General features: G+C 44.8%; 1 pseudogene; it reads left to right on the forward strand.

Annotated features, from left to right (window-relative positions):
• Window positions 1-577: 577 nt before the first annotated feature.
• Window positions 578-695, forward strand: LOC126104058 (5S ribosomal RNA; annotated as a pseudogene).
• Window positions 696-15291: the final 14596 nt, after the last annotated feature.

Consider the following 15291-nt stretch of genomic DNA (forward strand, 5'->3'; position numbering starts at 1 on the left):
CAGCGAGCGCCACTACTGCCAGCTAAATAAAAGATTCAAACTTACGGAAGGCACTAACTACTGATAGGGATAGTTAGCAAATGAAAGATATTAATAGAGTACAAACAATGTATTTACCTTAATAGTCATAATATATATAGCAGTTCATGACAAATTACAAAACTCCGCCATCTCTCTCCCCACATCCACCACTGCTGGCGGCTCACCTCCAACTGCGCAACGCTACGCGCTGTTCACATCCAGCTGCCGCTGCCCAACACTACAATGGCAGACAACAATGCAAACTAGCCACAGACTGCACACAGCACAGCCAGTGATTTTCATACAGAGCGCTACGTAACGTTGCCAATAAGAAAACATAAACAGCCTACTTACACAGGTTACTTGGGCTCCACATTTTTTCCTATGCTGCAGGTGATCAGACTTACACCAATACTGGAATTATGAAGCAGGTGCAAGCACATAGACACACATTTTGCTACTCCTGAGGACTACTAAGGTGCTGACATTCAGCCCAGGTCTCAAGAGTTAATGAATATCAATCCAAGGATTTATAATCTATCATGAAATAAAATAAGCCTACGGCCTTGCCGCAGTGGTAACACCGGTTCCCGTCAGATCACCGAAGTTAAGCGCTGCCGGGCTGGGCTAGCACTTGGATGGATGACCATCCGGTCTGCCGAGCGCTGTTGGCAAGCGGGGTGCACTCAGCCCTTGCGAGGCAAACTGAGGAGGTACTTGATAGAGAAGTAGTGGCTCCGGTTTCGGAAACTGACATGCGGCCGGCAGAGCGGTGTGCTGGCCACATGCCCCTCCATATCCGCATCCAGCGACGCCTGTGGGCTGAGGATGACCGGTACCGTTCGGCCTTCGTGGCGTGTTCGGGAGGAGTTAAGTTATGAAACAAAATAAAGTACGTTCTGTTTATCACAACACAAGGTAAAGAGCTGTGACTGTAAGCGTCTGTGCTGCTCTTACACCTTTTACAACCGTAAATATGTGACAGAAGAATAACTCCATACATCCTTTTTGATAGCGGGACTTTACCAGAAACGAAAGTAGCGCTCAACGTCAAACGACTAGTGCATGGGCCAGTAGCGAATTCTTAGAATACAGATAAACTGAGTTGGATTGACTTTTTGGCAATCTCAGGTAAAAACATCAGTGAAAAGTTGGTGTCAGGCCTGGAGGAGTGTCGAGATACGCTGGTAATTAAGCTAACTACTCGCGAAAAACAGAAAAGCCGGGTTAAAAGTTCCGACCGAGGAATTATGTATGGTAGTACTGTTTGTCTTCATGATACATATGTGCATCACCATTTTTTTTTTTTTTTTTTTTTGGTCATCAGTCTACTGACTGGTTTGATGCGGCCCGCCACGAATTCCTTTCCTGTGCTAACCTCTTCATCCCAGAGTAGCACTTGCAACCTACGTCCTCAATTATTTGCTTGACGTATTCCAATGTCTGTCTTCCTCTACAGTTTTTGCCCTCTACAGCTCCCTCTAGTACCATGGAAGTCATTCCCTCATGTCTTAGCAGATGTCCTATCATCCTGTCCCTTCTCCTTATCAGTGTTTTCCACATATTCCTTTCCTCTCCGATTCTTCGTAGAACCTCCTCATTCCTTACCTTATCAGTCCACCTAATTTTCAACATTCGTCTATAGCACCACATCTCAAATGCTTCGATTCTCTTCTGTTCCGGTTTTCCCACAGTCCATGTTTCACTACCATACAATGCTGTACTCCAGACGTATATCCTCAGAAATTTCTTCCTCAAATTAAGGCCGGTATTTGATATTAGTAGACTTCTCTTGGCCAGAAATGCCTTTTTTGCCATAGCGAGTCTGCTTTTGATGTCCTCCTTGCTTCGTCCGTCATTGGATATTTTACTGCCTAGGTAGCAGAATTCCTTAACTTCATTGACTTCGTGACCATCAATCCTGATGTTAAGTTTCTCGCTGTTCTCATTTCTACTACTTCTCATTACCTTCGTCTTCCTCCGATTTACTCTCAAACCATACTGTGTACTCATTAGACTGTTCATTCCGTTCACCAAATCATTTAATTCTTCTTCACTTTCACTCAGTATAGCAATGTCATCAGCGAATCGTATCATTGATATCCTTTCACCTTGTATTTTAATTCCACTCCTGAACCTTTTTTTTATTTCCATCATTGCTTCCTCGATGTACAGATGGAAGAGTAGGGGCGAAAGGCTACAGCCTTGTTTTACACCCTTCTTAATACGAGCACTTCGTTCTTGATCGTCCACTCTTATTATTCCCTCTTGGTTGTTGTACATATTGTATATGACCCGTCTCTCCCTATAGCTCACCCCTACTTTTTTCAGAATCTCGAACAGCTTGCACGATTTAATATTGTCGAACGCTTTATCCAGGTCGACAAATCCTATGAAAGTGTCTTGATTTTTCTTTAGCCTTGCTTCCATTATTAGCCGTAACGTCAGAATTGCCTCTCTCGTCCCTTTACTTTTCCTAAAGCCAAACTGATCGTCACCTAGCGCATTCTCAATTTTCTTTCCCATTCTTCTGTATATTATTCTTGTAAGCAGCTTCGATGCATGAGCTGTTAAGCTGATTGTGCGATAATTCTCGCACTTGTCAGCTCTTGCCGTCTTCGGAATTGTGTGGATGATGCTTTTCCGAAAGTCAGATGGTATGTCGCCAGACTCATATATTCTACACACCAACATGTATTAAGGAACGATAAAAAGCCATAAACAGCCATTGCGACATGGTGGCTCTTTGCGGTTTGACATGGGCGGGGCAACACTGAAATCAGTGCAAGGCTGCTTAACGTGGCTTCATACAGTGAACATAGTACTTTCCATTCGTGTTGCATGCATTTGAAACACAGTCTTCGAGTTATAGGGAAGTATCATAGCGAAACAGATTTGGTTGACATACCTCGTGCTCTCATCAGTATCAATTTGAAGGCCTGTCACAGTCAAAGTGGGATGGTCTGCGATTCATTCAATTGCTGTGCAAAAGTTTCAGGGGAGTAGCAACATTAAATGGCAGTGCGATCGAGGTTGACCACGTGCGTCAACGCAGTACCGAGGTCGTTCTCTTGCCTTAAACGTTGGAAGACGTGCAAAAAGTACGGCACCGGCCCTGGATAGTAACTTCATGGCAGCCTCTGGATCACATCGCTCTCATCAGAGCGACATTTCTGTATACACAGCGATGCGCCAGATACATTGCCCGATATCTGGCCTCCGCCTGGTTCTATAAAAGTGGTGTACTGCACACCATCAGTAGCACTGACTCATGTCCATCTTTTTAGAGACGGTGGAGAGACTCGGCTGTTCGTCAGAGGATGTCAAATTAAACACCTTTCAGGTGTCCAGCTCCTAACCTTATTTTATTTGGCAACCAGTTTCAGCGTTTTACTACGCCATCTTCAGGTCCCTGACCGACGTGTAGCATCATTCTACCTCGGTTGTGATCAGAACAACAACCAGCAGTACTGGTATTAGTAGATACTAATACTAGTATTGCTGGCTCCTGTTTTGATCACAACCGAGGTAAATGCAAGGTGTCGATTGCACCGACGATCCAATGTGACAACGAACCTGTATTGTGTGGAGAGCGGAGTTCAGGCAGAAGGTGGTTTTAGGTTTTTTCTTCGTGCCATGAGTTGGACCTATTCATCAGTTAAACGTGAACGTGACCAGGTGCTGACCTTTCGTCTGCATCTTCATTACGAGTATGCCGTGGGCACTCCCTTGATCTATGGTGATAACAGCCGTGTCCACTGGACTATGTATACGTTCCTAATTTGATGAACACACGGTTACGTTATAGCACCTCGACTATCCTTCTCAATCACCTGATCTTAATCTCATAGAAAAGAACGGCAGGTGGAACGTAGCAATTACCATCGCCGCAGTCTGGTGGCTGTACGCAATCCTAAAATCAATGAATGGTTTCACGTGGATATGGTACAGTTTATGGACTCTCTTTCTCGGCGAATTGAGGCCATTATCCAAGCTAGAAGCGGTGTTACGCTGGGTTAGCCAGACGTCTTCTACTAGGCACTAATATTTGGTCTGGCGAGCTTCCAACATACAGGGTTCTTTCGCTGAGTACTCGAATGAACTTTCCCCCCTTCTTGCAACGGTGTACCGTAGGTCTCGAAGAGCGTAGCGTTCCAAAGGATTGGAAAAGGGCACAGGTCATCCCAGTTTCCAAGAAGGGACGTCGAACAGATGTGCAGAACTATAGACCTATATCTCTAACGTCGATCAGTTGTAGAATTTTGTAACACGTATTACGTTAGAGTATAATGACTTTTCTGGAGACTAGAAATCTACTCTGTAGGAATCAGCATGGGTTTCGAAAAAGACGATTGTGTTAAACCCAGCTTGCGCTATTCGTCGACGAGACTCAGAGGGCCATAGACACGGGTCACCAGGTAAATGCCGTGTTTCTTGACTTCAGCAAGGCGTTCGATACAGTTCCCCACAATCGTTTAATGAACAAAGTAAGAGCATATGGACTATCAGACCAGTCGTGTGATTGGATTGTTCTTAGGTAACAGAACGCAGCATGTCATTCTGAATGGAAAGAAGTCTTCCGAAGTAAGAGTGATTTCAGGTGTGCTGCAGGGGAGTGTCGTAGGACCGTTGCTATTCACAATGTACATAAATGACCTTGTGGATAACATCGGAAGTTCACTAAGGCTTTTTGCGTATGGTGCTGTAGTATATCGAGAGGTTGTAACAATGGAAAATTGTACTGAAATGCAGGAGGATCTGCAACGAATTGACGCATGGTGAAGGAAATGGCAATTGAATCTCAATGTGGACAAGTGTAATGTGCTGCGAATACATAAAAAGAAAGATCCTTTATCATTTAGCTACAATATAGCAGGTCAGCAACTGGAAGCAGTTAATTCCATAAATTGTCTGGGAGTAGGCATTAGGAGTGATTTAAAATGGAATGATCATATAAAGTTGATCGTCGGTAAAACAGATGCCAGACTGAGATTCATTGGAAGAATCCTAAGGAAATGCAATCCGAAAACAAAGGAAGTAGGCTACAGTACACTTGTTCGCGCACTGCTTGAATATTGCTCACCGGTGTGGGATCCGTACCAGTTAGTGTTGATAGAAGAGAAAGAGAAGATCCAACGGAGAGCAGCGCGCTTCGTTACAGAATCATTTAGTAACCGCGAAAGCGTTACGGAGGTGATAGATAAACTCCAGTGGAAGACTCTGCAGGAGAGACGCTCAGTAGCTCGGTACGGGCTTTTGTTGAAGTTTCGAGAACATACCTTCACCGAAGAGTCAAGCAGTATATTGCTCCCTCCTACGTATATATCGCGAAGAGACCACGAGGATAAAATCAGAGAGATTAGAGCCCACACAGAGGCATACCGACAATCTTTCTTTCCACGAACAATACGAGACTGGAATAGAAGGGAGAACCGATAGAGGTACTCAAAGTACCCTCCGCCACACACCGTCAGGTGGCTTGCGGAGTGTGGATGTAGATGTAGATTTCTCTGTGGTGATGATTTTTGTCTGAATGACGACTTTTTGGTGTCAGAAATGGGGGTCCATACTACTTAAGTATTCGAATGGATGCCCACATATTTCTATACAAAGTACTGAGACGCACGATATCGCTGGAGGGAATCCAGTGCGCAGGAAAGACACTAGTTTGCACGTGGGCCACGCTGTGGAAATCTCGTGACACTTTGCTGTTAAATAGCCGTTACCAACGTGAATTAGAGACTGTGCGACGAGAGTGGATCTGTTAGTCAGAGTCCACCGTTGGCTAAATTCTGGAGGGCGTTTGGCCGCTGCAGCAGTGGTACGGCTCACCACCGCCACATTAGCGCAGAACCTGGCAGCCGCCCGAGCCTAATGGGAATCCGGGAGCACTCTAAACCTTTCTAACAATTCCCAGGATTACCAGAGGCACTGCCGGGCAGTACTGCCAAATCAGCCTTTATAGAACTAACTCTAGCTTCTTTTTAATACTGTTTTCCCGGAAAATATTTGATTTGGCAGGCGTCCGAAAGTACAGCTTTTTTCACAGTCAATTGGCTTCTTTTCTGGATTTTTTCTTGTCTATCAAACAACGTTAAAATAAATGTTTGTTAAAGGAAAATTATTTGCATTGAAGTAGGGCTCGAAATACGCTTGAATATTTCATGAAAATATGTTATTAGGCTGAATTAATAAGCGCGACAAAGCAAACAAAAGCTGTGATAATGTGTCGTCTTCTGGATTCGTCAGCATACAGTTACAGAGAGCCTTACTGGAAACGCTGTTGAGCATAGCTGACATTATCAAAATATTGCAAACTTCATAGTAATGAAGGCAACTATTCTAAGCAATTCAGTCTGTGATTTAAGAGGCATGAATCAGGGATCATACGGTTCACAGGTGTTGTAAACTATGTACCAGTGACTGAACTGAGGAGATAAACAGCGAACTGTTCAGTGCAATATCTTGTTAAGTCTAAGAAATAATGTAATGTTACAGAGCAGACATTGTGAAGTTTGAAATGATAATTAAATGAAGAACCTAAGCTATCGACAGGCGTTGATATACATCAGTGGGGACAGTAGAAAATGTGTGCCTAGACGCTCTATCCATCTGAGCCACCGAGAGCACAGAGGATAATGCGACTGCAGGGATTTATCCCTTGCACGATCCCCGTGAGACCCACATTCCGAACTTAATGTCCGCACACTACATTCGTAGTGCCCCTGCCCATTACACTCATTACTCGCGGCAGACAATCTTACCGAGTCCCGTAAGAGTTCGGGCAATGCGTTTGCATGCAGCATTGAAGACCTAGGTCAATGGCCAGTTAGCCTTAACTACATGAAGATGGTATTTGTTCTTTCGGGCATGTCCGAAAGAACACGCTAGCTATTGTTTTCGCAATTACGTAACAACAATATATGTTTAAATATAATAGAATCTACATGCCACTGGGATATTTTTTAAAAATAAAGAACAGATACCATCTTCGTATTGTGAAGTTTACCCAGTACGTACGTAGTAGAAACATTATTTCTATTTTTATTGTGAGAAAAAGAAAGTTATGTGATAGAAACTGACCTGAAGATGTTTGGGCTCAAATGGCTCTGAGCACTATGGGACTTAACTTCTGAGGTCAACAGTCCCCTAGAACTTAGAACTACTTAAACCTAACTAACCTAAGGACATCACATACATCCATGCCCGAGGCAGGATTCGAACCTGCGACCGAAGCGGCCGCGCGGTTCCAGACTGTAGCGCCTAGAACCGCTCGGCAACTCCGGCCGGCTGAAGATGTTTATTTAAATACATTTTCGCCGCATACGGAGGTGTTAAAAATGGGCTGATATTTTATGCGCATATAATAGAAATGAAATCTAAAACTCTTGTACCTGTATTCGAAGTACATCCAGAAATTATTTCTCTAACGAGACGCACAAGGCACACCTCTGAATTTTTATATTTTGTGCTTTCCGGAAGCTTTAAATTTTCGAGTATCTATATATTTTCTCTCTGGCTATTAAACCGGCCGGCCGGAGTGACCGACCGGTTCTAGGCGCTATAGTCTGGAACCGCGCGACCCCAACGGTCGCAGGTTCGAATCGTGCCTCGGGCATAGATGTGTGTGATGTTTTTAGGTTAGTGAGGTTTAAGTAATTCTAAGTTCTAGGGGTCTGATGACCTCAGAAGTTAAGTCCCATAGTGCTCACAGCCATTTTTTTTTTTATTAAAGCCTTTAGAAATGAAACGCGTACATGCATTTAAGATATGATGTGAAGTCCTGTTGAACAGTTATTTTAAACTCAATTATATACTTAATATGAGTAAATTAAGTAACAGGAACTTTATTCCAAAGAAAAAAATTCCATTAAAATAGTGCCAGCGTTGATTAATGATGGCTTGTCTGTGTATAACATTTGATCCAACTGTTCTTCATAAAGTTGGACTATCTAAAAATGTCTACCTTGCTGCGTTTTCGTATTCTACCCCCCGCCTTAAGTAACTTACACAGTATAATTATTTAAAAAACTGAACAGTTATACATCTTGTTCTGTTTTAGCTTTTTTCCGGCTTTTTTTGTAGACACATTTAGCTTATTTCGTTTCCGAGAGTTGACAACACCTGTGTGTGCAATACCTCCACAGGTGGGCTGGCTTCCGGGAAGGCACTGACTTCGATGTAGGGATGGCGGTTATCGCCGGAACTACCGGTTTTCGGTTACACAATTTCGTCACCTCCAGTTTAACTGGTAAAACCGCTCAAAATAACTGGTTTCAAATGGCTCAGATGGCTCTAAGCACTATGGGACTTAATATCTGAGGTTATCAGTCCCCTAGACTTAGAACTACTTAAACCTAAGGACATCACACACATCCATGCAGGAGGCAGGATTTGAACCTGCGACCGTAGCATCAGCGTGATTCCGGACTGAAGCGCCTAGAACCGCTAGGCCACAGCGACCGGTTAATAACTGGTTTCTAATGTAACCTATTTTCGGTTTTTTATAGCTGTTATTACCAGTAATAAACGTAGACTTCGAAGAAAGGCTGAAAAATTCTGAGACTCCCTCATACTTTTTCATTACATGTTTTAAGGTACGTAGACTCTAAATATCAAAATGAAATAGGTAAATAAAAGAAAACTTAGTACAGCCACCGTTCACTACTTTTTGCTTTTCTCTAAGAATAATCAGTGGATGAATTGTAAAAGAGATGAAAAATAAAAAATAAAAAAGTCATCAGTATTCTCTTAATGATTCCATTTATTTGAAACCCTGCTCATAATTCGTGTTGTAATCCAGGATAGTATCACTATTTGGGCATTACGAATAGTCAGTGTCAACGATAAACACTGAGGTTGAGAACTCTATGTATCGCGTTAGGCATATTATTTAGACACTGACAGTAGACAACTACTTTTTGTTTTTATAATAAACTATGAATGAATTTCTAAGTTTTTAATTTAATACCGCTGTCGTAATTTACTTTCTCTTTTATTATTTCATAGTAACACCAAACAAATTATAAGCTTTTGTGTATAATTTGTAGCGTTCTTTTTCTTTATTTCCAATGAAGAATTCATTATTTAGACAAATATATTTATGTGCTTTTTAAATTTAGTCTGAATACAATTGATTATTTCATGACAAAAGTAAAAATGCTCTTGCAAAAAATTCAAATGAACACTTTAGATAATAGGCAAAATTGAACTTTTACCAGGAACAATTACATGACAATACTTAAAATTTCAATTACGAAGTAATTCATTGGCAAATCTCTATTGTCCACTCTATTCATAAACACTCGTTCTATAATGTGTTCATCGATAGATCGGCTCCATTCGTCAGCAAAATATCGTTTAAAGGTGATACTAATCTTTCAGATGCCGCTGAACTTCCTACCAAGGATAAATACACTACTGGCCATTAAAACTGCTACACCACGAAGATGACGTGCAACAGACGCGAAATTTAACCGACAGGAAGAAGATGCCGTGATATGCAAATGATTAGCTTTTCAGAATTCACACACAAGGTTTGTGCCGGTGGCGACAACTACAACGTGACGACATGAGGAAAGTTTCCAACTGATTTCTCATACACAAACAGCAGTTGACCGGCGTTGCCTGGTGAAACGTTGTTACGATGCCTCGTGTAAGGACGAGAAATGCGTACCATCACGTTGCCGACCTTGATAAAGGTCGTTTTGTAGCCTATCGCGATTGCGGTTTATCGTATAGCGACATTGCTGCTCGCGTTGGTCGAGATCCAATGACAGCTAGCAGAATATGGAATCGGTGGGTTCAGGAGGGTAATACAGAACGCCGTGCAGTCGAGATGACAGGCATCTTATCCGCATGGCTGTAACGGATCGTGCAGCCACGTTTCGATCCCTGAGTCAACAGATGGGGACGTTTGCAAGAGAACAACCATGTGCACGAACAGTTCGACGACGTTTGCAGCAGCATGGACTATCAGCTCGGAGATCATGGCTGCGGTATTCCTTGACGCTGCATCACAGACAGGAGCGCCTGCGATGGTGTACTCAACGACGCACCTGGGTGCACCAATGGCAAAACGTCATTTTTACGAATGAATCCAGGTTGTGTTTACAGCATCATAATGGTTGCATCCGTGTTTGGAGACATCGCGGTGAACGCACATTGGAAGCGTGTATTCGTCATCGCCATACTGGCGTATCTTCCGGAGTGATGGTATGGGGTACCATTGGTTACACGTCTCTGTCATCTCTTGTTTGCATTGACGGCCCTTTGAACAGTTGAAGTTACATTTCAGATGTGTTACGACTCGTGTCTCTGCCCTTCATTCGATCCCTGCGAAGCCCTACGTTTTGCAGCATAATGCACGACCGGATGTTGCAGGTCCTGTACGGGCCTTTGTGGATACAGAAAATGTTCGACTGCTGTCCTGGCCAGCACATTCTCCAGATATCTCACCAATTGAAAACGTCTGGTCAATGGTGACCGAGCAACTGGCTCGTCACAATACGCCAGTCACTACTCTTGATGAACTGTGGTATCGTGTTGAAGCTGCATCGCGCAGCTGTACCTGTACACGCCATCCAAGCTCTGTTTGACTCAATGCCCACGCGTGGCAGTTATTACGGCCAGAGGTGGTTGTTCTGACTACTGATTTCTCAGGATCTATGCACCCAAATTGCGTGATAATGTAGTCACATGTCATTTCTAGTATAATATATTTGTTCAATGAATATCCGTTTATCATCTGCTTTCCTTCTTGATGCAGCAATTTTAATGGCCAGTAGTGTAATAATATCTCAAAAAGTCTAGTAAGCGCAATAAAGCAGTCGCCACATTTGCACAGCAGAGTAATGTATTTATGGAGAAGCTGTTGCATGTACGGGAGGTCATAGCAGACGGAAACGTAATGCTTTTAGTTCGATCAGTAAAAACGTGCTAGAATACCACCTACGTTCTCTTGACAATATTTTTAAAATTTTCACGATTAATTTCTCAATTGCCTGCCAGTCTCTCCATACAAAATGCACCAAGAACAATTTCTTGTGCAGACATTGAATTTTTGTCAGAATAATTGTATATTTTAATGCCTTTCGACAAGTCTACAAAGCAAATTTCTGGAAATAAGAACGTTGTAGGAAGTCTTGTTACTCTCCTAGTACCCAGTCTCTAACGTGCATTACAAAATCTCAAAACCTTCAAAGCAGTCTTAAAGACAGAAATGCTAAAGTGTCACTTAACCTTTAGCTGTGCGATTCTACACTATCAAAACCACAGTTTCAAAAAATAAATTTGAACTCCCTCATTTGCCAGCAAAGTCACTACAAATTTTACCCACGAGGTAAATAATTACTAGCATAAAATCGTAAACTTTCAACTTTGCTGGAATGTAAGCAGGTCAGAACATTTGAAAACCTTCTTTGATCATCACATGATCATGAAGTAAGCAAGAATGTTCTAGTGAATCACGATAATCTGTCTCGGAACGAAACAGATTTATATTTTCAGCATCCTCTACTACACAGAAACAGTGAGACTTCCGCTTTTTAGGAGCAGCGTAAAAGGAAGAAATGCAGATGATAAACGGATATTCATTGGACAGATATATTATACTACAACTGACGTGTGGCTACATTTTCACGCAGTTTGGGTGCATAGATACTGAGAAATCAGTACCCAGAACAACCACCTCTGGCCGTAATAACGGCCATGATACGTCTGGGCATTGAGTCAAACAGAGCTTGGATGCCGTGTACAGGTACAGCTGCTGAGGCAGCTTCAACACGATACCACAGTTCATCAAGAGTAGTGACTGGCGTATTCTGACGAGCCAGTCGCTCGGCCACCATTGACCATACACTTTCAGTTGCCGAGAGATCTGGAGAATGTGCTGGCCAGGGTAGCAGTCGAACATTTTCTGTATCCACAAAGGCTCGTACAGGACCTGCAACATGCGGTCGTGCATTATCCTGCTGAAATGTAGGGTTTCGCAGGGATCGAATGAAGGGTAGAGCCAGGGGTCGTAACACATCTGAAATGTAGCGTCCACGTTTCAAAGTGCCGTCATTGCGTACAAGGGGTGACCGAAACGTGTAACCAATGGCACCCCATACCATCAAGCCGGGTGATATGCCAGTATGGCGATGACGAATACACGCTTCCAATGTGCGTTAACCGCGATGTTGCCAAACACGGATGCGACCATCATGATGCTGTAAACATAACCTGGATTCATCCGAAAAAATAACGTTTTGGCACTCAGGTTCGTAGTTGAGTACACCATCGCAGGTGCTCCTACTGTGATGCAGCGTCAAGCGTAACCGCAGCCACGGTCTCCTAGCTGATAGTCAATGCTGCTGCAAACGTCGTCGAACTTTTCGTGCAGATGGTTGTTGTCTTGTAAACGTCACCATATGTTGACTCAGGGATCGAAACGTGGCTGCACGATCCGTTACAGCCATGCGGATAAAATGCCTGTCATCTCGACTGTTAGTGATACGAGGCCGTTGGGATCCAGCACGGCGTTCTGTATTACCCTCCTGAACCCAACGATTCCATATTGTGCTAGCAGTCATTGGACCTCGACCAACGCGAGCAACAATGTCGCTATACGATAAACCGCAATCGCGATAGGCTACAATCCGACCTTTATCAAAGTCGGAAACGTGATGGTACGCATTTCTCCTCCTTACACGAGGCATCGTAACAACGTTTCACCAGGAAACGCCGGTCAACTGCTGTTTGTGTATGAGAAATCGGTTGGAAACTTTCCTCATGTCAGCACGTTGTATGTGTCGCCACCGGCGCCAACCTTGTGTGAATGCTCTGAAAAGCTAATAATTTGCATATCACGGCATCTTCTTCGTGTCAGTTAAATTTCGCGTCTCCAACATGTCATTTTCGTGGTGTAGCAATTTTAATGGCCAGTAGCGTATTAATGTTCTATCTCTGCCTGTTACTACACTCCTGGAAATTGAAATAAGAACACTGTGAATTCATTGTCCCAGGAAGGGGAAACTTTATTGACACATTCCTGGGGTCAGATACATCACATGATCACACTGACAGAACCACAGGCACATAGACACAGGCAACAGAGCATGCACAATGTCGGCACTAGTACAGTGTATATCCACCTTTCGCAGCAATGCAGGCTGCTATTCTCCCATGGAGACGATCGTAGAGATGCTGGATGTAGTCCTGTGGAACGGCTTGCCATGCCATTTCCACCTGGCGCCTCAGTTGGACCAGCGTTCGTGCTGGACGTGCAGACCGCGTGAGACGACGCTTCATCCAGTCCCAAACATGCTCAATGGGGGACAGATCCGGAGATCTTGCTGGCCAGGGTAGTTGACTTACACCTTCTAGAGCATGTTGGGTGGCACGGGATACATGCGGACGTGCATTGTCCTGTTGGAACAGCAAGTTCCCTTGCCGGTCTAGGAATGGTAGAATGATGGGTTCGATGACGGTTTGGATGTACCGTGCAATATTCAGTGTCCCCTCGACGATCACCAGTGGTGTACGGCCAGTGTAGGAGATCGCTCCCCACACCATGATGCCGGGTGTTGGCCCTGTGTGCCCCGGTCGTATGCAGTCCTGATTGTGGCGCTCACCTGCACGGCGCCAAACACGCATACGACCATCATTGGCACCAAGGCAGAAGCGACTCTCATCGCTGAAGACGACACGTCTCCATTCGTCCCTCCATTCACGCCTGTCGCGACACCACTGGAGGCGGGCTGCACGATGTTGGGGCGTGAGCGGAAGACGGCCTAACGGTGTGCGGGACCGTAGCCCAGCTTCATGGAGACGGTTGCGAATGGTCCTCGCCGATACCCCAGGAGCAACAGTGTCCCTAATTTGCTGGGAAGTGGCGGTGCGGTCCCCTACGGCACTGCGTAGGATCCTACGGTCTTGGCGTGCATCCGTGCGTCGCTGCGGTCCGGTCCCAGGTCGACGGGCACGTGCACCTTCCGCCGACCACTGGCGACAACATCGATGTACTGTGGAGACCTCACGCCCCACGTGTTGAGCAATTCGGCGGTACGTCCACCCGGCCTCCCGCATGCCCACTATACGCCCTCGCTCAAAGTCCGTCAACTGCACATACGGTTCACGTCCACGCTGTCGCGGCATGCCACCAGTGTTAAAGACTGCGATGGAGCTCCGTATGCCACGGCAAACTGGCTGACACTGACGGCGGCGGTGCACAAATGCTGCGCAGCTAGCGCCATTCGACGGCCAACACCGCGGTTCCTGGTGTGTCCGCTGTGCCGTGCGTGTAATCATTGCTTGTACAGCCCTCTCGCAGTGTCCGGAGCAAGTATGGTGGGTCTGACACACCGGTGTCAATGTGTTCTTTTTTCGATTTCCAGGAGTGTATTACGTGTTGAAGATGGTCAAAGTAATAAGTCGTATTCCCTTACCCACCAACTTTCTTATCCCTGCGATCATGTTGCTGCCACCAGCTGTGCAGATATCGATTGATTTTGACTTCGGTATACCATTCGAACAATCCATTCATCCTTACTCTGGGAAACTATGATCACAACCATAGGTGGAAGCAGAAGCGGCCAAAGACACTACTAGCTATGGCATAACCACCTATGGCAAGCTAACATACACCAACAAGCGAAAAACGTCGGCAAGCCCCTGCATATCATCAACGTTGAATGGATATACCAACTGCTATTAAAGCCGACCTACAGGCTATAGCAGGGAAACCGACGGGCTAACTCATTAACGCACAAACAAATCTCTAACCTCACCCTACACTGTGCGTCTGATATATGACCTATCGGACACAAAACGATGATGAACCTAACTGTTACAGATACGCTGACGCTAAGCGAGAGATCAACACCAGCACCCAGCGGCAGCCGCCGAGTAACACCACTGCACTACGTGAAAGGTATGATCTGCTAGCAAAGCCTACCTTTGCATGACGTGTCGCAGGCAGTGAGACATCTGCTACTGCTCTTACTACCCGACAAAACTATCGCGGAGGTTTTTTTCCCTTTGCTCTTGCCTTGGCACTTTTTTTTCCTCACCCTCAAACCGCTACCCTTCGTTCGACTTTCGACCCAAACTATCTCCAGATGAGCGCGTATTAATGGTTAACCTTAACCAGACGTACGCAAACAGCGCAGTACCCACATCCTGCGACACCTCACGTTAGTGAAAAATAACCCTTTATGCAGAGATGGCAGTAGACCTTCTGAGTTGGCCATCATGCTGGTGTGGGCGTGGAGGGGCTCCTCCTCTACT

The sequence above is a fragment of the Schistocerca cancellata genome, chromosome 1 (genome assembly GCF_023864275.1).
Source record: "Schistocerca cancellata isolate TAMUIC-IGC-003103 chromosome 1, iqSchCanc2.1, whole genome shotgun sequence".
NCBI lineage: Eukaryota > Metazoa > Arthropoda > Insecta > Orthoptera > Acrididae > Schistocerca > Schistocerca cancellata.